Source organism: Candoia aspera, chromosome 7 (assembly GCF_035149785.1).
Source record: "Candoia aspera isolate rCanAsp1 chromosome 7, rCanAsp1.hap2, whole genome shotgun sequence".
Taxonomy (NCBI): domain Eukaryota; kingdom Metazoa; phylum Chordata; class Lepidosauria; order Squamata; family Boidae; genus Candoia; species Candoia aspera.
Window position 1 is genome coordinate 64,015,059 of NC_086159.1, and position 25,706 is coordinate 64,040,764.

The window sequence follows — 25,706 nt, forward strand, 5'->3', positions numbered from 1 at the left end:
ACCTTGATGTCACTGTAATTATTAAGATACTTTAGCAAAAAGAACTAATTTCCCCACAGGATGTTCTGCTGAAATCAACTTTTCCTCTCTTTAAGATGCCAAAATAGGGAACCTTAATGGAAAATTAAGTTTGCGATTTTTAATAAATCTGGAGGGTATACAGTTCTTTTTCAGTTTAGCAGTTTTGTGCCATGTAATTCCAGTTAAGACTTGACAAATTACATATGCAGGGACCTTTTTCTTTATCTAGAATTACAGCGATGCCTTTATTTTGTGAAATATATTTAACAGAATGTCTGCTAGTGAAGATATGTGGAAATACTGCCCTCACATCCCTGTGGTTTAAGGGACTACAAATAATATTTGCAGACTTCTTTCCTTTTTTCCATGTTCACAGATCTTAATCCTATCATAGTCCTGCTGCCAAATTTCTAACCAAGGCAATTACATTTATATTGATGGTAGCTGTATTTCCATGTGATTTCAATATATTCTCCTCACATATTTATAGACCTATGTAGTTTGGCTGAGATCTGGCTTGATCAGGAGCATTGCTTCAAACAGGTGAGTTGCTCTGCATAGAAGACAGCCAATGAAGAATCAAAGACAGCTGAGCTGCCTTGATTGGTCACGTTGCTTAGCAAATGGGGTTGAATACATACAGCTCATGCATTAGATTTCAATTCTATTTTTATCCCCAGGACTTCAAGGAAGTGTACCTGGGGGAGCTGTGCAAGGATTCAAAGAGATGCTTTGTTATAAGGTGCTACAATGGAATTACTCCACTGAGGCACATCAGCAAAGCAGAACACAGTTCATCTTTAGGCTCATCTTTTTCTGAGCAGAGGATATGCCTTCTACTGGGTAATTGCAAAGAGCTTTTTGAAGGAGCAGGGGTCCAGTACCTTGATAGAAATACATTGGCCCTGAAATGAGTTCAAATCTCCAGAGCCAGATGGATTGCAATTTAAAAAAAAAATTGCTGATGCTCTGGCTGAAACTGCATCCATTATCACTCAGGAATTCTAGAGAATGGGTGAAATCCAGAAGACTGGGAGAAGGCTAATGTCATATTAATCATATTTGAATGGCTTTATGTATCTTCCTTTATAAAATATGGGAATATTGAGGGCTAGGGATGCACAACATTTGTTAAGCTGGAGACATTTAAGCTGGAGAGCTCCTATGGGTTGATTATGATTTGGTGCATATAATTTTGATGACCAAATGAATGAGAGAGAGAGAAAAAAGTAGAATTTCCAAGCATAATCCAAGGCACTAACATTTATCTTCAAAGTTTTAAAATAGTTTAGGATTGAAGTGCTTGAATAAAGATCTCTCCTTGTATTCAGGATTGCATGTGAAGAATTGATTCTTAAAAATACTAAGAATATAGAGTGGGGAGAAGCCATTTAGGCCTCCAACTAAATGATCCCTAAGAGATGGTTGAAGAGTCAACATCAAATGCATTGGCTTTCGGTATCTAACAAACCTTTTGGCCTTTGGGGTAATAGAGTTAGTAAAAGATAACAGAGAGACTCTGCCCTTTTATTTCCTTTCTTGCCATGGAAACTTTTTCTTTTCTTATATCTACATAGCAAGTCTTCTGCTGATCAGATTGAGATTCTCAGGGTTATCATCACTTCCAATTCCTGCTTCCACCTCCCATCATCTTCTCTGTTCTTTTGTTCTTTGGTCATGGAGGAAACACCATGGTGGTTCTCAAGCATATACAGACTACACATTTTGGGCTTCCCTTGTTTTTTGCTGCCTTTGAGTCACTCTTTCAGAAATGTTTTACTGCTGCCTTCTTCCTGAGTTGGAGAGAAAGTGCGACAGGCTCAAAGTCACCCAAGTGGTTTTGTCCCAGTCTCCCCGATTCTAGCCTGATGTCATAACCACCACACCAAACTGGTTCTCATCATAATATTACTTCCTGAATAAAAATTATATTATAGTCTTTGTTTCAGGCCTTGAGTCTACAGAGGTTTTTCTACCAATGTATTTCTTCTAATTTTATGTTTTCTCTCTACATACTGGGCACAGTTGTATGAAACTATCTCCCAACAGAAGTGGTGGTCCAACCTCTGCTTCAGCAGATGCAGTATAAGGTTACTTACTACTTCCCTTGGTATTGCATCTCTGTGATATGCTATTTTGGGTTTCAGCCTAATTCATTGAGGACCTGCTGATGAAGATGATTTGACCAACTTCAGGCAACATATCATTCATCACATACCTACAGAATGTACTGGTAAATAGAATGTCATGAGTTACTTTGTCAGATGCTTTGCTGAAATGAAGATATTATATGACTTCAGTAGGGATGTAAGAAAAAAAATGGAGATAACCCTGATGAAGGAATGGATGAGCTGTTCAGGGAGGAAAAAAAACAACTGTTCAATCCTGGGAAAGTGGAAAATGTGAGAAAGAAACCCAGAATAACCCAACTTTGATTCTGTTTAGTATAAGAAGTGGCATAGGGAACTTTGAAGGCTTTCAAGTTTCTGTTATTAGACCCTACAACAATAAGGTAGCATTCCTGTAATCCTGTACTGTCTGTTTCTTGACCCTGTCTATGTTAAAGGGCTGATATTAATCCCAAAAGGTCCTTGGAAGAATACAGTCTTCACTACCTTGCAGAAGGCCAGCACTGTAGAAATTAATTCTAGAGTAATAAAAAAAACAATGTTTTATGGCTCCTTCCCTGCTCACCTCATGAAAATAGGGCACTAAAAAGTACCCCTTTAAGAACTGGTGAATATAATCTACTTTTGCTTTCCTAGTTATAATTTTGGCAAATTCCAAGTCTTCTTCAAAGGCAGCCCCATATAAATGCATTACAACAATCCAATGAAGAGTTTATTTATTTATTTATTTTTCAAATTACTAGCACCACCCATCTCCCCCTAGGGGGACTCTGAGTGGTTTACAATAAAATGAACAGTTAAAATCATGAAACATATAAATTACATTACAAATGACCAATATAAATAGAGAATAAATAAATATAAAATCCAAGCAGCAATAAGATCTTGTTCCATAGGGAGGGCACTATGGCACCAGTCACCCCCAGGAAGGACTATTGCCCTTCCCTCCCCAGGTGAGGTGGCAGAACCAGGTCTTCAAATTCTTCCAGAAGGCAGGTGTCATGTTCACTGTTTCAATGTGCACTGTACATCGGAACGTCTCACATGCCATGGCGCTGACGCGTGTTTCTGTTTGGGAGGGAGCTGCTGTGAAACCTTGTACCAAGCTCTGTATCTATGTTCATTACAATGGAATGTGTTTGGGTTATGTGCTCTGTTCAAGGACTTTTCCCGCAGACTATCAGAAGCCATTAGGAGCACCTGGGATTGTGAACTTGGGAAGATTCGACCGGGGGAGGAATCTCATTTGCACCGAGGGTTTTTAGTTTGCATTTGGCACACTTTCATCATTCTCAGCTTTCTCTGTGATCCTGCATACTATACTTTAATAAATCAGATATCTTTGAATTCCTGCTCATGAGTCTGAGAGTGTTTTAGAATAGGCATTCATTACAGCAGGAAGCAAAGGGGCCTGCCTCACCTCCGGAGGCAGAATGTTCCAGAGTTTAGCAGAGCATGACCAAATATAGCTAATTTATCTCTGTCTAGGAACTATCATAGGTGTTCAGTATCTAGATATAGCTGCTTAGTGAACATCCACACTGAACGCTGTGCTGCAACAGTACTTGGAAAGCCCAATTCCATATTGACATCTTTACAGAATGTGCAGAAGCCTTTGTAGATTAGAAACCACCAGCATGACATCAGAGGGACACTGCTCATCAATTCCATCTCTCTTTCTCTCTCTCGGCTGGTCTCCTGACTCCTCCTATCAACTCCTCCTTTCAAAATGGAAAGGTTAGGGGGTATTAGGGTTGAGGTTGAACCAAGTTTCTCTATTTTATAATGTCCAGCAAGAGCCAGTTTGGTGTAGTGATTAAGGCAACAAGCTAAAAACTGGGAGACCCTAAGTTCCAGTCCTGCCATTAGGCATGAGGCCAGCTGGGTGACCTTGGGCCAGTCACTTTCTCTCAGCCCTAGGAAGGAGGCAATAGCAAACCACTTCTGGAAAAAATCTTGCCAAGAAAACTGCAGGGACTTGTCCAGGCAGTTTCCTAGAATCAGACATGATTGAATGGATTAAAAAAGGCAGAAAGAGATTGTGGAATCTTTTGATATATACACACACACATATACAGTATATGTTTATATATACATATGTACACACACATATACACACACATACAGTACATACATAAACATACTGTACATACATACATAGACACATGAAAAGCGGTTGTTTGTAATGAGACTTTGATCTCTAATTAGAGTATTTTTAAAATGAAAATCGTGAATATCTTTCTAGGTGAAATAAAACAGATTTTTTTTAGAAAAATCTTAACTTTGAGAACAACAGGTGTTTGTAGGCAAAACCTTTCCTCAAAACTAAGTTTTGACAACTTTTTGTTGTCAAAAAGCAAAAGAATGATCAATGGAGACACAGATGATTATTTGATTCTTCCCCCATGTGTTCAGTGCCAATCCATGCAGTCTGGTCTCTTCTAGCCAAATACCCAGTAAATTAGTTTCAGGTGAGATAAAAATTCTAAAACTGGTGGAAATGGAACAGAAAGCAGTTTGCAGAATTTGCATTCATTAATTGTGGCACATTACTTTTACTTGATTCTGCCAAAAAATTAAACAATTTGAAAGCTTCATTCTGAATACTTGACTGGGTTCACAAATAAGCTAAACAAACTTTTTTTTTTTTTTAAAGCCCTTTTAATTATGATAATGTGCATTTTGCATAAAGTTAGAACTAGTATGAGATAGATTTGTTTTGAAACAGAATGAAAAGCCAGGCTTTCTTTTCATCTATTCCTCCATGTAAATTGGGCAAGCAATTTTTTGCAGAAGGGGGATTTTATGTATATACTAGATAACCCATGACCCATTGGGTCTTCCTTTCAGATATATTTCCTTCCATCTGACTGGGTGCAGGGGCCAGAGGGAGGCAGGAAAGAGGGCAGGGATATGCCCCTCCCATCTTCCCTTGTGCCACATAATCTATGGGTTTCTGGGAAGTGTAATTGGAAGGTGCAGTGGCGCTGAAGTGGCCACAACTTTGCCAAATTTCAATCCCACAGGCATAATGGGTCCCAGATTTTGGACACATTTTTTAAGTTAGTCCATTTGAGGTACCTTTGTTCAAAAATTGTTGCCCTATGATTCACCATTTCGCCCAATTGAAGGTTACAAACAGAGAAACGGGCACAAGAATTTTAGTAATATATAGATTTTCTGTTTGATTGATACATGAAATAGTTTTTAGCTACATACTCTTGCTTTTAAGGACTAGTCAGTACTTTCATTCATAAAGGAACATTGTTTTCATAAAATGCATACTCTTTTAAGGAGGATGAAATTGATCAAATCACTTCCTCATGATTTTCTCACTGTAGATATTTCAAAGAGTCCTTCACAGGGCTTCAAAAAACATATTCTACTTCCAAAGAATACCAGTTGGTTAGAGCAATAAAGAATTTTTAATATCATTTAATATTAATTATATTTCACAGCTTCTTACACTCACTGTAACCAATTAATACTGCTTGTTAGATTTACTAGTTACATTTGTTAGGAACTCAAGGCAGTGCATTTTTTCCCCACAACAACAATCCTGCAAGATAGACTGTGCATACACTGAAAATGATTGGGTCAAAGCCATCCAGTGAGGTTCTATGGCTGAAGGTTGTTTAGTTGTCTGTTCCTAGTCCAATACCTTAATCATTATACCTCACTGGCTCTCTATTCTAGACTTTTATATTCATATCTTGATATTCTTTCTGGTCTGAAATGTCTTGCTCAAAGCCTAAATGAAGAATATTCCTGCTACAGTTCCAAAATCATGGAAACCTAAGAAAACATTAATAGACCTTGATTATGGGCAATTATCAATAGATGCCATGCAGCAACTTGAGGTAAAAGATTAATGTTTTCTACCTCAAATTGTCATAGAAGTTTTTTGTTCCCTGCAAAATTGGAAAATATCACTGAGATGCTTGAGTCTCTTCAAATCATTTTAGCTTGCCAGAAGTCAGGGCACTGTGCTGCTCAGGTATGACTCAAATGGCCAGTTTTTAAGAATTCTGGTAAGATGCACACCCAAAGTTGCACGTGTTGGATTCACCTGGAAATCAGCAAAGGCTTATATTTCAGGTGGTATTTTCAGCCACTAAGGAATCAAGTAGAAAGAGTTAGGAAGGTCAAGTCCATAACTGAAACTCAGTTGCTTCCGTGCCTTTATTTTCTGTTCCTCTTGTTCTGTTTACTTTTGTAACTGAGTTCTTCTTGCAGCTGTTCTCTAAATATGAGCTTTCCCTCCATTTCACCAAGTTAGTATTCCTATCTGTTCCCCTGACTCTCCAAATTAGTTTCACATATATCAACCCACTTTAGTTGCTTGAACATATTCAGCTGACACATGTGAGGGTTTACAAGTAGAGTATCTGCATGAAAACTGTACTCCAATGAGTTCTGGAGTGTGCAGGTACCTCTGAGTCTTTTACTTGTTTAGCATTAAAGTTTGCTAGAAATTTTTTAAGCACATCCAGTTGAACACTCTTAAAAGATAACAGCAATGAGAAGTCCTGTCTTATTAAGATTCTCAGTTGTCTGAAAGCATGGTCTACTCAATATAGGAGTTTAGCAGGGCTCAACACACAGCTGATCTTGGTTGTTTAGAAAGCTAAACAGGATCAGTCCTAATGAATACTTGGGTATAACCGTGTTGGAATTTCAAGGGCATTGGCTAGACTGAAAATTTGAAGAAATACCAACTAAGAAGAAACAAATGAAAAGCCACTACCATATCATGTTTATTGCATTGGTATGCCCACGTAAGTCACTAGGAAGAGTAAAAAAAAAACTTTACTACTTCATTCCACTGAATATACTTAGAGCCCCATTGCAGATCTTATCTGTGAAGTTATAAGCAGATTTCATGCATCAAGATCTGCAGAAAAGCTGAGTCCAGGGGTTGTTGGGACTTACGTACGTTGGGTCCCCTTCCCTCAGGTTATAATATATAAAAAATAAAACTATCAAAAACTGTAAACTTAAAGCTATGTAAGGATACTGTAACAGCATCCTAAATATCACAACAATGAAAGTTCAACCAAAAGCTCAGAGGAACAGATAATTATTAATGGAATGCCAAGAGGCAACAAGCACAACCACAACTGAACATGGAAGGAATTCCACATTTGAGCTTCTTGTGTTGAGAACAGCAAATATCAGGGCACAAATGATGGAGGCTTTTATATATAAGTACAAGGACCTTGAACTTGAGTCAAGAATGAAGGCCTTTCAGCACAGAAGTATAACATATTCCTAATAGGTTTCACATTTTTATGTATAGGTTGAATTCCAATAGAGGACTTATGGGTATTTGGTTGTCAGCTTAACCACATTCCACAGATTGAATCCAATGACATTCAGCTATTCAACTAACTCCCTTTGTCTCTTTTTCAGGATTAGCTCATACAATCAAAGCACCTATTACTACAGTCATGTTTTGGTAACTCACAATTGTGTGTGACTATGGACTTTGTTAGAGAGCCAGTTTGGGGTAGTGGTTAGGCTAGAAACTGGGAGACTGTGAGTTCTAGTCCCACTTAGGTGCAAAGCCAGCTGGGTGACCTTGGGCCAGTCACTCTACCTCAGCCCTAGGAAGAAGGCAATGGCAAACCACTTCTGAAAAACCTTGCCAAGAAAACTGTAGAGACTTGTCCAGGCAGTTTCTGAGAATCAGAACTGTGTTTAGACAAGCTGCAGCTTCCAAGTGGTCTTCAGCAGCAGCCCCATGAAAAACACACTGCAAAATGTAAAACCATGAAATACAAACAATACAAAAAGCAGACAACTGGAAAAATAATATAGAGTCTAACTAACCAATCATCCCTTCAAGAGGTCCACTATGCACTCTAGACCAAAGCCTGGGAGAACAGGTAGTTTTAAAGGGCTTGTTTGAAAATGGTCAAGGTGGGAGCCATACAAATCTCTGGAGGATATGATACCAAATGGTAGATGCTGTGATAGAGAAGGGCTACTTCCTGGGACCCCTCAGATGACATTTTGATTAATGGGATTGTCCAAGACTGTCATGGCCATCAAAGGCTTTTTGAGGAGAAGGCATACCACCATCACCTTTAAGTCAGGTGGTACTGCCCTTCTCTCAGCAAAGTAGATATTACTTCATGGGCTCAATCACATGCAGCCTTTACCAGCCAGGAGGGGCATGAATCTAATAAACATCTGAATTAACAGACCTGAGGACTGTACTTCCTCAGGCGTAACTCATTCAAAGTTACCCCCAGTAATCACACAAGACCTTGTCTCCATTACCTCAACAGGACTTGTGCAGAGTCCAACTCTGAGTGAATCTGAGTGACTTTATCTGCCAGATGCCAAGAATGTTCCTCACAGTGGCCATCCAGATGATCCTGTGGCTCATTCTTCCCAAGTAAGGAGCTACATTTTAAAGAGGGATGCTGGATGGCTAGCTGTGGGTGTGGTGAGAGTGGAAAATCCTAAGTGTAATCCCTAAAACTGGCTTTTTCTCATGCTTGATTGGATTCACTGTTTGTGTCCTTCCATCTTGCAATGTTCCACAGAGAACCATGGAACACTTGCATTGGTTTGAGGACTGATGCAAGTGAGAGGCCCAGTAGGAACAATTCAATCCAATATCCTTGCCACATGCCCATTTCAGGCTGTGATCAAAATTCATTCAAAACTCATCTCAGCTCCAGGTTCCTAGTAACACAACCCTTCTAGATGTCATCTTCCCAAACTAGGTTACACCACACTATCTTCCATTAATAGTTCTATGCATGCAGTGATTTTGTTACTTTGTTTTCTTTCAAAAGGTGAGAATATTCTATGTGCAAATAAGGAATGTCTTCAAGAAGGGATTGAAGATTTCACCTGGTATCTAAACAAAACAAACAAATGGAAATTCCAAATCTTACGAAATATCAGAACATTTTGAAGATTTGTTCTTTGCTGAACTGACACATGAGTGAGAATCTGTTGAGATATTCCAATATTATTTTGTCAGTCAAATCTTCTGGCACGTTTGCCTTCACAGCACAGTTTATATCTCACTCTGATGCAACTGCTTTATTTTAGCTTTTTTTTTTTTTAATCATTTTAACAATGCAACATGGATGCACAACAAAGTCAGGCTTGTCTGGATATTACGATAGCTTTAATTCCGTTTTAATAGACAGTTCAGGCTATTAAATAAGACTGAAATACTCTTTTAAAATAGCAGCAATAAATACTTTAGTGCACTAGAAACTTCAGCAGACTAATTAAGGCATGATGTTGGAAGTCTGGGAATTGTTGATTAACAACCATGCAACTCCATCACATAAAAATTGTTGGAAGTCATGCAAAACCTGAAGGTTTATGTAATATATTTCCCCTTTATTTTGGTGGCATAATCATATATCCCTGATTCGTAGTCAAACACAAAAACACTTATAGAATTTTGCTGGCCTAGAATAAGCCTAGAAAGAAAATTTCAGCATGAAGATGTGTGATTCTGTGCATTTAAAATAAGTTAGTTAAGTCTTAGGTTATATTTAGTCCATGCTTCTAGCATTGGGTTACACATGCATTTACAATCAGCTTTTAAAAACAAGCACTCCATTAAAAATACATTTTAAAAATACAATTAAAATATATTGCAAAATTATGAATTTGGAATACATTAATATTATGTTTGCAGTGCATAAATTATCATTGCTCTGATTCCAGTTTCAGTCAGGTTTGCTGTGCCACCAATTCATCATAAAACTCCAGTGTTAGTAGCTATCATTTAGCAGTGAGGAATTTGCTCCAGGCTATTTTACATATAAATGGTAGCTTGAGAGCACAATGTTAACTTTTCTGCATTGTTAAAGAGTCTAAGTAGAATACTTGGTTCAGGTCGAAATGTAATGTTTAAAGTTAGGTTTTTGCTTTCTGCTGTCAGACTTGGAGAATTATGGAGTTCTAGTCCAGTTGTGTGGCAAAGGAGTAGATGGCAGTCTAGAAATAGGAAAGGGGAATGAGCTCAAGATCACCCAGTCAATCCATCATTTATTAAGTCAAGAAATCTTGGGCAAAGTGAATAAATTCACAGCAAGAGACGCTTGTGTGTTAAAGTTATTCTTTCTGAAATGACATGTTTAGCATATTATTATCAGAGAATAATTTTAAAAAAATAAAGAATTCAGTGAAGGAGGTTGGTTGGTTTTACCCCATCACTAACTCAAGTTGAATGAAAGCTCTCTATTTCAGTTTTGAAGAATATCTGAACCAGGAGTGGTATCTCCACAGGCAACAGTTCTCTTGGTGTCAGCCCCACTGTGTATACTGGACCAAGAGAGTAACTCCAAAGGAAATTTAAAAGTGCTTTATTATATTTGCTACAGTAACAGGATTTTGCAAGCCTGATTGTGCTTTGCTTCTCTTCCATACCACCCTTATACTCCTGTGAATCTAAGGAAGCGTTGGTCTCAGCTGTTTCCTCCTTCCCTCAGATTATCACTGCTCTGGGAATGGATCTGGCTTATCCCCACCAAGGTCATCTTCTTTACTTTCTACATGTGGGGAAAGGAAAAAATGATAGGTTACCTGCTACATTTCCAGCCCAAATAAGGAACTCCAGAAATGAACAAAGAACAAAGCAAAAGTAAACTACTTTTACGCTGTTGCTAAGATGGTCGTGTGTATGTATCACCAGGAAGTGAATCTGATGGCAATTTTAACTTTCTTATACAGTATTTTCCTATGAGCTTCTTTTTAGTTGAAAAATATATATGTTATATTCACCTTTCCCACAAGGCAGACTTGGGAATAAAGTTTGCTGCAGGTGAGTCTGCAACTGGAAGTCCAACTGTAGCCTACTTGGTTTTCCCTACCTCAACCCTTGCACCAAAAGCTTCTGGGAAAAGAAACTCACTTCATTGTGGCTTGGCCTATAAGCAGCCATCCCTGCAGATGAAGACTGTTTTGTTCTCCTCTGACTTGGAGGAATTGGTGGTCCTGATCCAGGGGATGGTTAGCCTTAGGAGTCAGTAAGCAATTAACTCCCTGAGGCTGATTTCACAAGCAATCAGCAAGAGCAGGGGTGGGAGGACTTAAGTGATAAGGGCCCCAGTCCTACAGAGCACCTAGTCTAAGGGTGTTCCAAACACTTATTTTCCAAATCTGTGCAGAGAACTGCAGGTATGAAATGAAATGAAACTTTTGAGAGGATGTAACCTTTATAGAATAAAAGATTTCTAGAGCAATAGGGAATCTCTCAATAAAGAACAGGTAGAGCCATGAACAGGTGACCAGTTACCCTGGGTTTTTGGGTATCAAATTTGTATTGGATAACAAGGATGTTAGCGCTCCAGCAATTTGCTCTTACAGCAATTTTGAGAATGTAATACGTAATAATCTAGAGGAACCAAAAGTAACAATTTCAAAAAAATGTATAGGGTACTATTGCAATTAGAAATAGGAGATCCACCTCTTGGTTTAAAGGAAGCTTGGGCTACTGATTGTGGCAAAGCTATACAGGTGACAAAATGGCAGGCATTATGGAAATAAAGTGGATTCACTCATCTTCAATGGAAGAGCTTCAATGGAAGATTAAACCTTGATGGCACTTGGCTCCAGTCAGACTGGCACATGTCTATCATAACTATTTTTTTTCTAAATGTTGGAGAGGATGCCCACAAAAGGGCCTTTTTTCATTTGTGGTGGTTATGTAATAAAGTTACATGCTTGTGGTGTATAGGTTTTGGTGAGATAAGTGTCATTGCCAAACAAAGAATAAATGGTCTCTCTAGGGTTGTTGCATTTATTTACAGGACTGTATCTCAGAAGCAAGTAGTTTATTATTTACTTAATTTTAGCAGATAAAATAATAATTTCCCAACACTGGAAAATCTTAGGTAATCTAATAATTGAGATGTGGATTAACAAGGCCTCTTCAATTGTCATGTTATAAAAAAAATACTGGTAGAGTTAAAAATGAGATATCAGAGGCAGGAACCCCGATTCCATCAAACTTGGGTGAATGCCTATAATTGAGCCACACCTGCATTCAGGCCTCAAGCATCCTGACTCTTTTTTGGGGAATAATTTGCCAATCTCAGGACTGCATTCCTGTGTCCTTGCTTCCTGCTTTGCCTCCTTTGACCAAGACTATTTGACTAACTTCCTTGGCATTTGATTCCTGGACTGTCATGGACTATGTCTGCATCTCTAAACCTATGCTCAGTTTTGACTCTACACTAATTTGCCTAATAGCTCAGCTCTTGAGCACAACCTGTGTATATTTTTCAGGCATGTGTGCATTTGCACAGCTGACTCTCTGCCTGCCTTTGTGTGACTGCTTGCTACTTGCTGGTAAACCATTTGTAAACAGAAGAAAGAATGCAAGCAAACTCGACAGGTCATGAAAGTTGAATCTAAAACATTTCACATGTCATTGGCTGTGGAATTCATTACAACAAGCTGAAATGATAGCTAGTGACTTTGATGGCTTTGAGGAACTGGATAAATTGATGAACAGTAACTCTGTCAGGGACTCTTAGTCTTGAAGGCTCATGTTATGAGTAATTCAACCATCGTAAATGCTAGAGAAATTATTTCGAGTAGGGCTGTGCAATGCTTTGGATTGATTCCAAAGGAATATTTTGGATCTGAAGAAGTATGAAAGTAGCATCCATCAGCAACTCTTAAAGGAGCTGCATTTTTCCATTATTGCATGGCAGCTACTGAGAAAAGCCACATGATTCTGAGAAAAGTTGCAGATAGCTTCTACATTTGCACCCCTCTGTATTCCAAAACAATTTTATGGAATTGGATCCAAGGAGTTGAATACTCCTGGGTTTTAATATCATAGTCCCAAATGAATCCAAGTTTCAGTTATTACTGGCATGTACAATATTGTTTTACTAGACCTGACTGCCATCCTGAACCATCTGTCATGCCAATATCTTTGAAGTAGTATAATTCTGAACATCATTTACCTCTCTATAAAAAGCTTTGACCGAAACACTGAACTTGCTTTTGAACTCCTATGTATTCTGACTTTTGGAATCTGCCTTTGATCTCTATAGCACAAAGAAAAGGCTTCTCCATCATTTTTCTCTTTCATGTAAAGCTTCCCTGATGTGAGAAGTAAAATGTTCATAAGGCAAAAATAAAAAGAAATTTAATACAGTTGAGAATCTAAAGAGTTAAGGTAATGGTTTAAGGAGTTAAAATGGTAGGATTTGACCTTCTTAGTTCCATCAAAACATGGGTGGAATGAAAACATAGGAAGCAAGGTCTGGGCAATGTTTAAAGGAAAAAAAAAACTGCACAGTTCTATGAATGATGTTGCTAAGATGGCAAAATTCTATCACAACATTACTTTCTCTTGTGCAACTCGGCTCCCCAAAGATTCTGTAGAACTGAAACTCGGCTTTCCTGGTATTTGAAGTGTGCCGTCACAGAGAAGGACCTCAGCATTCAGCCATAATTCATGTGTGGAGAGAAAAATTACAGACCTGCATTACAATATTTATGGATATATAAGATCTGCAAGTGTTATTGATCAATGAGTATAATAGAGTTTTCCCAATTTAAAAAAAAACAAAAACAAATTATACTTATATGACATTGTCAGTTCTTCTTCTTATTATTTTTTTGTAATTTGAATATAACACAGAGAATAAATCATACGTGGGAACTAATGACACTACAAGAAAAGACCTTGAATTGCTGCATATTTACTACTGGATCTTCCTGTATTATTTTGTTTTTAGAGGTTCCTTGAGAAAGGAACAATTTTCCAAACTTCATCAGGCTGAAATAAATACATTTTATAAAAAAATAATTAAAATGCCCTGGGAATCCTCATTTTTTCATAATCAACCCTCTAACTGTTGACCTATAAGTAAATATTGTCTGGAATAATTCTGTCCAGTACTCAGACTGAAGAATCCCAATTATGTATACTTTATTCCTTCTGTATGGATTAAAAATTAATTTTTAATTATTTTAATGGTTTAAATGGTTTTTATTTTTTTATGTTTTAGTGACCTTTGCAGTACATTTTTATTGATTTTTTAATTGCTTTTTGGATTTTCAAATTTGTAAGCTGCCCAGTGTCAAGAAGTAAGATGGGCAGCTATATAAATTTAACAAACAAACAAAATAATTCCAGGCAGAGAACAGACTGGCATACAATGGGATAAAGCTAGATGACTTTAAAATAATATGTCCCCACAGCATACATTTGAGTGGACTCCTCCCCAGTTCTTCTCCTGATGATGGAGAAGTAGCCTGTAAATATTTTAGAAATGTATCTTTCAAACAAATATGTTAGCAATTCTGGTAGAGAAACAACTGAAATATTATAAATAAATGAAAAATCCTTACAGTACTAAGAAACAATTGATTGCAGCATGATATTAATGACTATGATTAACATTTCACTGAATTCCTTCCTTCCTTCCTTCCTTCCTTCCTTCCTTCCTTCCTTCCTTCCTTCCTTCCTTCCTTCCTTCCTTGCAAACTAAAAATATGTGTGAAAACAACTAGAAAATGGACAGTGTTATAAATAATATTCCTGGCATATCTACTGTACTACAGCAATGTAAAGCTTCCCTTCAAAGAAGAAAATGTGAAAGGGCTTGCGGAAAGAGCTACTACTCCAAAGCTCATCAAGGAAGATGAAAAGCTCCTAGAAAGGGCACAAGATGGTCTCCAGAAGGAGCAAAAAAAAGAAGAAGAAGAAGAAAATGATACACAGCAAGTGGAGACAGAAGAATGGCAGCATGTAACGGTGAACAGTAGGAAGGTCAGGAGGCAGTCAAGGACCATAGCACTTAGCATCAGTTACCAGGCTCTGGCTCACAAAACCTGATCAAGATTTAACCATCAAAACTTCAGAAAGCATTCTGGTGAACATGCAGATCTCCACTGTCCAGCAAATCCAGGAAGCACCTTGAAGAAGAAAAAGCGAGTGGTGGGATGGGCAATTAATTCCCTGTTAAGAGGTATCGAAGCTGCAGTGTGTAGATCTGACAAGAAGTTCTCTTCCCAGTGCCAAATTTATGATGTGACTTAGATATTATTACCCATTCCTGATGATACATTTGGGAACTAATGACACTACAAGAAAAGACCTTGAAGTAATCTCCAAAGACTACAAAGACCTGGCAGGAGGGTGAAGGATCTGGGAGTGTAGGTTGTTTCTTCATCTTTCTTTCCAGTGAATGGGTGTGGTTCAAGAAGAGAAAATAAGATCCTAGAGGTAAACAACTGGCTATGTAGATGGTGTCATCAAGCAGTATTTGGCTTCCTTGACCATGAATTGATTTACCTACAAGAATTACTACTGGTAAGAGATGGGTTGCACCTTACAAGGACAAGGAACAGTAGGTTCAGCAGGCACTTGCTAAGTTCATCAAGAGAGCTTTAAACTAATTCAAAGGGGAGAAGGTAGTAAAACACTGTAGTTGAGGATACAGCTGATAAGTGAGTATGAGGAAAGTGGCAGTGAAGGATGAATACAGATATTCATTGAGGGTGAAGGATAATACAGATAATATTTTCAATGCAATCCTGGTCCAAAACAAAACAATGCAAACATTGTTCCATGTTTATAACAATACAGCTCCACTCAGAATGTTGCATCAGAAAATCACAAGCAATTCATGTTATAAAGAAACAAAATTCAAAAAGCTTAGTGTATTCCATCAAAGGGACTATGAGGATATGAAAGAAGCATGTGGTGCCATTATTTTTCAATCCAGAGCAACAAAAGTAGATTATGTGCCAGTCTACCCTGATTGCTATCCATTTCCTCATCTACAAAAAAAATGGCCAATGGGATGTTTTTGTTTACATTACAAAGTTTCTTTAAAACTAATGCCACTCAGTAAACACAGTCCTGGAAGAGGTAAATTAAATATCTAACTGAGAATAAGGCATGTAAAGTGAAAGGAGGTGGGAAACAAAAGAGGCATTTCTCTTCCTCATCTTTGAAACTTTGCTAAGAATTTATTATCATACTGCAAGTACTGAGGGAAATGCAAATTATACAAGAGGAGCATTAAGGTATTTCGGAGAAATAGCTGCATTCAACATGTCAGTAAATGAAGAGTCACAAATTTGTTCCCAGAGAATTAACAATGCAATCCTGTGTCTAGGAAGAGCTACTTAAAATGAAAATGAATTGATTTTCATAGTGTTCTTTGCAGGTAAATGATCTGCTAGGGATATATAGTATCAATTTGCTTTCTTGATTTTCCCACCAAACAAGCTATCTAGGAATCTTAGCCAAAATATGACAAAGTAGAACTGCTTATATTTTAATAGAGTTGAATTCCTCAGGAACTGCAAGAAGGAAAAAATAATGTTGCTAAGGAAACATTTCACTGGTCCCTTATGGCCAGGTATACCTAGCTGAACTAATGATGAGTTAACCCTTTCATGATGAATTGTTGTTTTTTTTTCCATTGCCTCAGACACAGAAACTTTGTTTATACTCCCTAGAGAGTGCTGAAAAATAGTGAGATTTTATATGACATGCACATCTGAACTACTAGCACACATGAGATGGTTGAATACCAGCCCCAGTTGGTGGACATTGCCCTAAAGACCTTTGTCCATTTGTCCATTACATGAGGTGGGAGAAGGATCTAGAAATCTTTCCATCCACTTCAACCCTTGCCATTTTCTCATGATGCTATTCCAAATAAGCAGCAACCTCAAAATGTGCCTCTTCTGAGAACCTACTCAGAGCAGCATTCTATAGGCTGACCAGTGAGACAACAACTCCAGCTTCACTCCAGTTCCCCTCAATTAAACAGTGCCAAAGATCATGAGCCAGGAAAGGTGCCTTCTCTGTCATGGTACCTGCCCTCTGGAATGATGTCACCCCAGAGATGTTCCAGAAGTCCTTAAATCCTCATCATTTTCCCAGGTCTTCAGGTAAGGTGTTTGTGGAGTTCTGGTTTGTTGTTTGATGTCTGTTTTGTTTGGACACACATCCTTTGTTTTATTGTCTTTTTATTATTTTTAAGTCGAAGCCATCCAGAGTTGTTCTCAGAATCGGCAGCCTCCAACTCTAACAAACTGAAATAAACCATTCTAGAGAACAACACATATAGTGTCTGTTTCAAACAGTGGATTAGAGAGTATAGGATGGGGAATTGGCTCCAATTTGTCTCCTTGCCAAAGCTATGTTTGTAAAAGCTGTTTTGTTTTTTCTAATAGTCGGACCATCCTGGTGTCCTGTCACTTTCTCAAGCCCAATTTCTTTAATCTCTTGCCTCTTTAACAATCTCATTTGCTGCCTTTTCTCAGATGTTTGCACCTTTCCCTTCCCTTATTCTTTCCTTTTCTTTCCTTATTCTGTCCTTTGTTTTTAAAGCTTTTCTTCCTAAGATGATTTTCTTCTGTAAAATTCTCTGGGTTCTGTGTAACACACAGTTATGTGATCCAACCCCAAAGCTGCTAAGTGCCTCTTACCACATTTTCATCCAATCCAGTTATTAGATGTCTGCTGTATGAGGTGGGCTCCTCTTCTGAGTAATTTTAAGACTGGTTCTGGGTGATACTTTTATTACATTATCCATCTTCTTCTTCACTGCAAGAAATCTAGAACCAGAACATCCACAAGAGGCTGGTGCCCAGTCTCAGTTTAAGAATCTCCAGTGGCTGGATTGAGTTCAGTGTCTGCACATCATAGCTGCTGTTGCTGTTCCATGAAATTTCACCTCCAAGAAATCACCAGAAGGCAATAAAAAGTACCTAAGTGGATGTGATAAGAAGAGAAGCAAAGTGTACATTTACATTTCAAATGCTAGAAAATACATTACGTAGTTTCATGTCCTAACTGCTTTGATCTTTTTCACCAGATCATATATCCCTTCTGATAGTGACCATACATTCAGTAGTTTACAAGTCGCCCGGTGAAAGGCGTATTATTCTGATGTTATCTCATGCAGAAAAAGGTTAAGTCTCTGCATAAATCTAAAAGTTCTACTACTAAATGAGAAGAAGTAGGTTTTTTACCCACCGCTAATTGGATAGAAAGTATTATATTTAAGGCATAAACCAAACTGTGTGAAACATTATTAGTAACAAGTAGTACGATACGTTTTGCAGTAAAGGGGGGGAAATCTAACTTTGGCCTGAAATGTCACTTCAGGGTATTTCATATGGGGTATATCTTGTATCTTTCTATTAATATTAAAATGTTAATTTTGTCCAGTTGCTGCTCACACCACATCGGTACAGGTTAATATATCATTTATAAGATGCTAAATCCCAGTGTTCAGAACCAAGCAGAGCTTGATCTAGAAATCTTATTAAATTTAGATAACAACATTATGATGCCTAAAAAAGGGGGCAACAGAAATCAATAGTTTTTTTTTTTTTTCCTTTTTAAAATTATTATTATTTTATTATTGTTGTTTTCCTTTTTTTCTAAGTTTTAGGTATTTTAACTTTTAGGTATTTAAAGTTTTGTTAAACTTGCTTCATCTATTTTTTTTATTTCCTTTTATTAATATACACACACATACATACATACACAGACACAGACACAGACACAGATTAAGTAACAATACAGTGGAGATCTTAATATTAAGTAATTAGTTTACTGACATCCTAAATGGCAATTAATACTGATAGAATTTTTACTTTTCTCTTTTTTATTTTCAATACTTTAAGCTTTTTAAATAATAGAATGTTAATAATTTTAATCATATAAATATTGAGTTAAATCTGCATTGAAATAACAGTATTATTATTTATAACATCACAATAACAAATAGAACAATTATAAAACTAAAAAGAAAAAAAAATATGAAAGAGGTGGGAAGAATACAGAAGGATGAAAATACCTTTCAAGGTGCCATGCTTTGGGACCTAAACATTATAATTAGAGCTGTGTGAACAATACTTAACAAAAGTTATTTTTTCTCTTGCAGATTGAGAAAATGATGACTTCTAAATGTTTCCATCTATTTTCCTTGATTACATTACTACAGAACTGGTTTATTTTTTTTTATTCTTTCCAATCCAACAAAGTGTTGAAAATAAATCACATTAAAGGTCTTAGGAGTCTGTCCTAAAACAGAACACAGTTTGTGTCACGCTTCCCCCAGTTTACAGGAATGGAACTAATTAAGCAAGTTCACAAGAATGCAAGAGTTTCAGATAAGTCATTTTTATTGAAGAACAGTTTGGAAGCCATAATGAAAGATTTCTAGCAACTGCTGTGTTTCAAGTGCAAGACTTATTTATATATTCAATATTCAAAACTTTTCTCTTGCCTGATTTATGACACATGCTGTTTGGCTCTCTTTTGAGTGGCAGGCCCAGTTTTTCTCTGTCCCTTATTTCTGCAAGGGTTAGACCACATAAGAATTTTCTCTCAAAAATTGGTATGGAGGCTAAAGCCAGGAAACATAATTAAAAAAATAGTAACAACCAAATCCTAACCTGAACTCATTAAAATCCCATCCCAATTCCTATGGGATAATAATTGGGCAGCAGCTCTAAATATGATATTCTTAAGACACCCTCCCCGGCTCCCTTCTGTTCACAGCTACAGCAGAGTTATTTTCAGGGAGTTGGAAAGAATTCCAGAAGAATTCCAAATGTTCAATTTAATCTTGAATAATTGCCATGAACATATGGAAACTATCCATCTGTAATCATATAAATTAGGACTTTTTGTAAATCCCAGTTCACTGAATGAGTCATAGTAACCCAAACACAAAAAGTCACACCATGAATAAGCACCATATCATCTGTTACAGAACCTATTCATCTCATACCTTAAAAGGTTTGTTGCATCTTTATTTGTACCCTTATCTCAACATCTGGATAGAGTGAAAATAGAAGCAGATGTAATTTTTAAGACAGAGTAACTCTGGGATGCAAGTATCAAAAGTTAAAACTGCAAGAGAGACCATTTTCCAGGAGCAGCATTGACTTACCTCAATTACAAAGTTATATCCCTTTTCTTCTGTGATATGAAATATATACAGAATTGATCGCTGAACCTCCAGTCGTTTGGAAATTAACCTCTCAGCCACATCCTGGAGCAATTTCCCAAGACTTAAAAAGAAAATCTGTTAAATGTTTTTGTTTGCTTGCTTTGTTTTAAGCAGCCAATAAACATGTCAATTTTGGACTGAGGGAGAAAGTAGCAGAGTGACTCAATCCTACTGTCATGTCTCATTCATAGGTTTCCTGCCACACATTAATGTATTTATATTGAAGTGTATGTGTGTGTGGGTACATACACTTTCCATATGTGTGTAAATACATACACTTCACCATGGTGGTCCCCACTGAATCCACTCCCCTGACCACCATAATTTAGTCAGTTTTTTTTGTTTATGGGGATCTTTTTTTATATACATCATACTACATCTTTTCTTAAACCGTAGTTTGTTGAATCAGTCAGAGTGACCTGATTTATGCATGCATAGTTGAAAATCACAGGAAACCAAACACAAACAAGTCACCCCATAAATTAGCATTATATCATCTGTCGGGGAATTGACAGGGCCACTGTTACACATCCACACAAAATACTTAGAACCTTACCACTGAGTACTATGTTTCCTTGACTTGGCAAACAGCAGTCAATGACAGAGACCAGAGGGGCAAGCAATTCAGAGTGATGATACTTTATGTGAATTGTGTTACTAGAATTGTAGGAAACACAGGGAAAAAAAGATATGGGTAGGTGCATCCACAGGGCATGGTTGAAAAAGTCAAGACGGCAGCCATGGTAGTGCTACTGAAGCTCTATCTGCTTTTTATGTACAACATGCATAAAAATGGGTGGAGCTTTGATTGCATCACCGTGGCCACCATCCTGACTTTTTTGACCACACCCTGAATAACCCTGAACATGGAAAACCCTTTCTCATCAGTAGCCACTCGCCCTGCCTAAGATATACTGTAGCTAGATCCCAAATAGTGAGCACTAACTTCCAGAATATTTTTCTTTCTAAAGGGCCCCCTAAAAAAAGAAATTATGAAGACATCTCATTAAGAACTACTCTTAACTCAGTTACATGCATGTGTATATATGTGCATTTGTTTTAGCTAGCTGAGTCGTTTATCTGGTCTGTATTTCTCAGCACAGATGGAGAAAATAAAAATTACTTTTGAGAGTTGGAAGAGCCAACAAAGTAGCTTCACCCTGTGGGGTTCTAGAAGTTCTTAATTTAAACTATGAATCACTTGCCAAACCTAGAGAGAGACTTCTAAAGCTCTTTCCTCTGGGGGTGATTCTGTCTTTTGTTCTGCACTATATATTTCCAGCATTTGGAACAAGTTACAGCACTTGAATAGCTGACAGTAATCTTCTTACTTAACTGTGGTCGATCTGCCAACCATTCAGCTGCCCTGTAGAAAATATGTGGATTTTTTGTGCTTTATGCCTTTTCTATTTGTAATGGCAGATCCTGTGGAAAGTCGTGTTATCCGCTGTTTGCGCGAAGAAGCTTAATATCTAAATTTAGAATGCTTGCTTCACTTCTGTGAAACTGAGCAGGGAAGATGAATAAAAGGGCACTATTTCTGGAATTCAAGAAGTTCAAGAAATTGAGACCACTTCCATCTCAGTAAAGCCCACTGATCTCCAGACCATTTAGCCAAGCATTTATCACTGATCATCTTAACTAACTGAATTTGGGTGCAAGCCATATTTGAATGTATAAATAAGGTGATCTGGAAACCTATATGAAGCTCTATATTTTCAACAATGTTTGATCTTTCCATCAAGTGCCATTGTGGGTCTGAGGAGGGGTGGAGTAGTGACCAGACATAGAGAGAGAGTGGGACAATGAGACATATGTCTACATCAGCTTACAATATCCCTAGACAGCTGTTTCTGTACCTACTGGGATTCAGTTGGGATTTACCCAGCATCAAAAAGGACCCAACACCTTAGTTTATCAACTATAAAGACCTGTTCTGGCCAAGCCCAAAGTCAGATGAATAAACATTCATGAATCTGCTGTTTGCATTATTTCTATCTATCTATCTATCTATCTATCTATCTATCTATCTATCTATCTATCTATCTATCTATCATCTATCTATATCTGTTTTAAGCTATGCTATTAGGCAAGTAGATAATGAAGATAAGAGTTTTTGAAGTACACTGTCAGACTTTCTCTGAAACAGGTGTCTCCTGGGATCTTAGACACACAGTATTTATGCACAAATTATTACTGAAGGCAAAATCAAGTATTTTTCCCCCTTTTTATCAAAACACAAATTGAATACCAGTTAAAAGCCTCCCCACTGAAAGACAGACAGTCCCTACTCTGTTGGCCTTTCACAGCACTGTAGAACAGCACTGTGGGTAAATATCTGCTGTGTATGCAAAATGCCCAGGTCCAATCACTACCATCTCCAGAGTAGTGTGAGAAAAACTTCTAGCTGCTGCTTGGAGAAATTCCTGAACAAGATGGAGGAAAAGCCAACATGATGTAATAGCTAAGGACATGGAATGCTACTGGAAAGAACCAGGTTCAAGATCCATAGAAGTCTGCTGGATGACTTTGGGCCAGTCACTCTCCCTTAGCTCAATCTATCTCACACAATTGTTGTGAGGAAAAATGGGAGAAGCCTCTGTTTACTTCCTTGAGAATCTGTACGAAAGATGAGATAAAATCTATCAAAGACATAAATGCATGATTCCCTATAAACTGTTTCCTATATTCTGATGAACTCTTAGTTCATGTTTCTGGAAAACAGTATTTTTTAAAAGTCTAAATGATATTTGACTGGATCCACACTGAAAGGCATCATATTCATTCATTCATTCATTCATTCATTCATCAGATTTTTACCTGCATGCTCCTGGCAAAGCCAGTGGGTTTAGAACGTTAGTTAATAATCAACCTTCAGTTAACAATAAAACATAGATGTCAGCAGTAATAAGGGCTAGAGTATTATACTTCAGATGTCCTGCTATTTTCTGTTACCTTAATATTCATGAACTAGAGAGTTTTGGTATGCAATTGTCTTTTTTGTTTAGTGAAATTTAACAAAGAAGCCTATTTCATTTCAAAAGGAACCCAATATGCAGGATTTGACTGAGATCTGCAAAGTTGGGTAACCTCTTCAGGCACAGGTTGCCATTGTGCCTCCCATCCCCACCCCACAAAAATTAATAAACTGAAATCTTGCAAGATTATTAATCTCACTCTGAGACTTTAGAAGATCTCATTTCATCAAAATCCCGAAAGCTTGCAACCTCAGACAGAAGATCTCAGTGGTCTCATGCAAAATCTTGCAAAAAAATTCTGATTGCAAGATTTGGTCTATTTTAAAATGTACTAAAATAATTTGATTTCAGTTTAAAATTGGAGTTAAGCTATATTGTCATATGCATGCAACACCTATGTCCTTGTGAAATCTTCCAAAGAATAACAATGTAATAACATTATTATGCTTCTTAGCAGCAAAGGCAGCATCACCCAATACATGAATAGAAGGCTTTGCTGCAGATTTAAAAGATAAATCTAATATTGAGTATCTTGTTTCAAAGATGCTATAATTTGACAAAATGAATTACCTACCAGAGCTGCTTTACATACCTTCATCAAGCTGTTTCATAAAAAAGGAAAAGCTAAAAAAAAAAGAATCAAGTGATATAATACAATCCATTTATCTTTTATAACTAGGAAGACAAAGTCTCATGGAGCTAATGTTTCATTTGCATGCATTATTAAAACAGACTATCTGCTAGAAAGAAGAATGAAACCAAGTACCACCTTTTCAGCAGAAAGCTTTTCTTTGTATACAGTCATCTTTTCATTTGTATTTTACATTCCACTTCTATTATGAGTAAGAACAAGTGAGGGTAGGTGTAATGCTTCATTAATTTGAGGTCCAGGTATGATGCAGAGAATTCATATGTGGAACAACTTTTGCCTATGCAAACCCTATTTTTATATACTCTATAGATCATTACACTAACACATAAAAACAAAAAGGTGCATTGAAACACATTTCTCACACCTGCTTTTGAAAAGTATTTTTATTAACCTTCATATTAATAAAAAAGCATCCACTCTCAAAACCTTTAATATACATATACATATATATTACACACACAGTCTAAAAACTGCAACAGTCAATATTTATTTATTTAATTTTTATCCCACCTTTATTATTTTTATAAATAACTCAAGGCAGCAAACATGCCTAATACTCTTTCCTCCTCCTATTTTCCCCATGACAACAACCCTGTGAGGTGAGTTGGGCTGAGGGAGGGTGACTGGCCCAAGGTCACCCAGCTGGCTTTCATGCCTAAGGCGGGACTAGAACTCTCAGTCTCCTAGCTTCTAGCCCAGCACCTTAACCACTGGACCAAACTGGCTGTGTGGTGTATGGTGTATCTATGGTGTAATAGTTAAGGTGCTGAATCAGCAGCAGGGAGACCCAACATCTAGTTCTCACCTAGGCACAGGAGCTAGCTGGGTGACCTTGGGCCAGTCATTCCCTCTCAGCCCAAATCAACATCAAGCTCTGTGATAAACACAGAGGGATTTGTTTCTCTCTGAGAAACAAAATCCTTTGTCATATTATGTATTGATAAGCTTTGTGGTAAGAACTAGGCACACATAGGGCAAAACAAGCAAAGTCTGCAATTCAGTAGGACAAACACTAAGAAGATCTCTAAAAACTGCATTGGAGCATTTAAAAAAAGAAAAACAAAAACAAAAACAAAAACAGAACAGGTGGCTAACTCCAAAAGATATTTTACTCAACTAGTGAAAAGTCCAATTCCCTTTGGAATTCACAAATACAAGTTGTCCAGCCATCTCCATAGAATAAAAATTCTGCAATAGAGGCAAATACCTTGTCCTGTGTAAGAACAGGATTTGTTCCCTTTTGCAGCCTAGAGCACTACCAGGCAGAAAAATGTCCTCTATTTCTTCCTCCTCCTCCTTCTGATTTAATTAGAATGTCTCTCCTTTGTACAAATAATTTGCAGAACTAGTTCTCTTTATTTATTTAGTTATTTGGCTGCCAAGGCATAGAAGTGAATATCTTGGCGGTCCACGTGCAATCATCTCTCCAATAGCAGTATCCTAGACTTCCCATATTTCAGTTAAATCTGAAGGAAAGATCTCATAATCGGACTCTTTACAAAGGGTTTTTTTTCAGTAGACATACTCTGGCCATGTTACATGGAATAAATGATTGGAGAATTTCTCCTTCCCCTGTAAGAAATTAGAGAAGTTACCTGCCCCATGATTCCACTCATAAGTTTGATTGAGATTTTCTAAAGATCTTTTAGCCCAGCAGTAGGCTAGACTGTGGTTTTCTAAATAAATTACATACATACATACATACATACATACATACATACATATATATATATATATGATAAGTTTATAAACCTGAATCAATCTGTTAATAAACTAATACTCTGTTAATAAACCTACTAGTGTTAGGTCTGTAGCTCTGGTTGATTTGTCAGCAGTAGGTTTATTTATTTTTTTCTAGTTCACCAGCTTTTTCATTTGACATCCTCATGCTGTTTGCTAGTAAGTCATTTAAGCTGTTTCATAAATTTCCTTT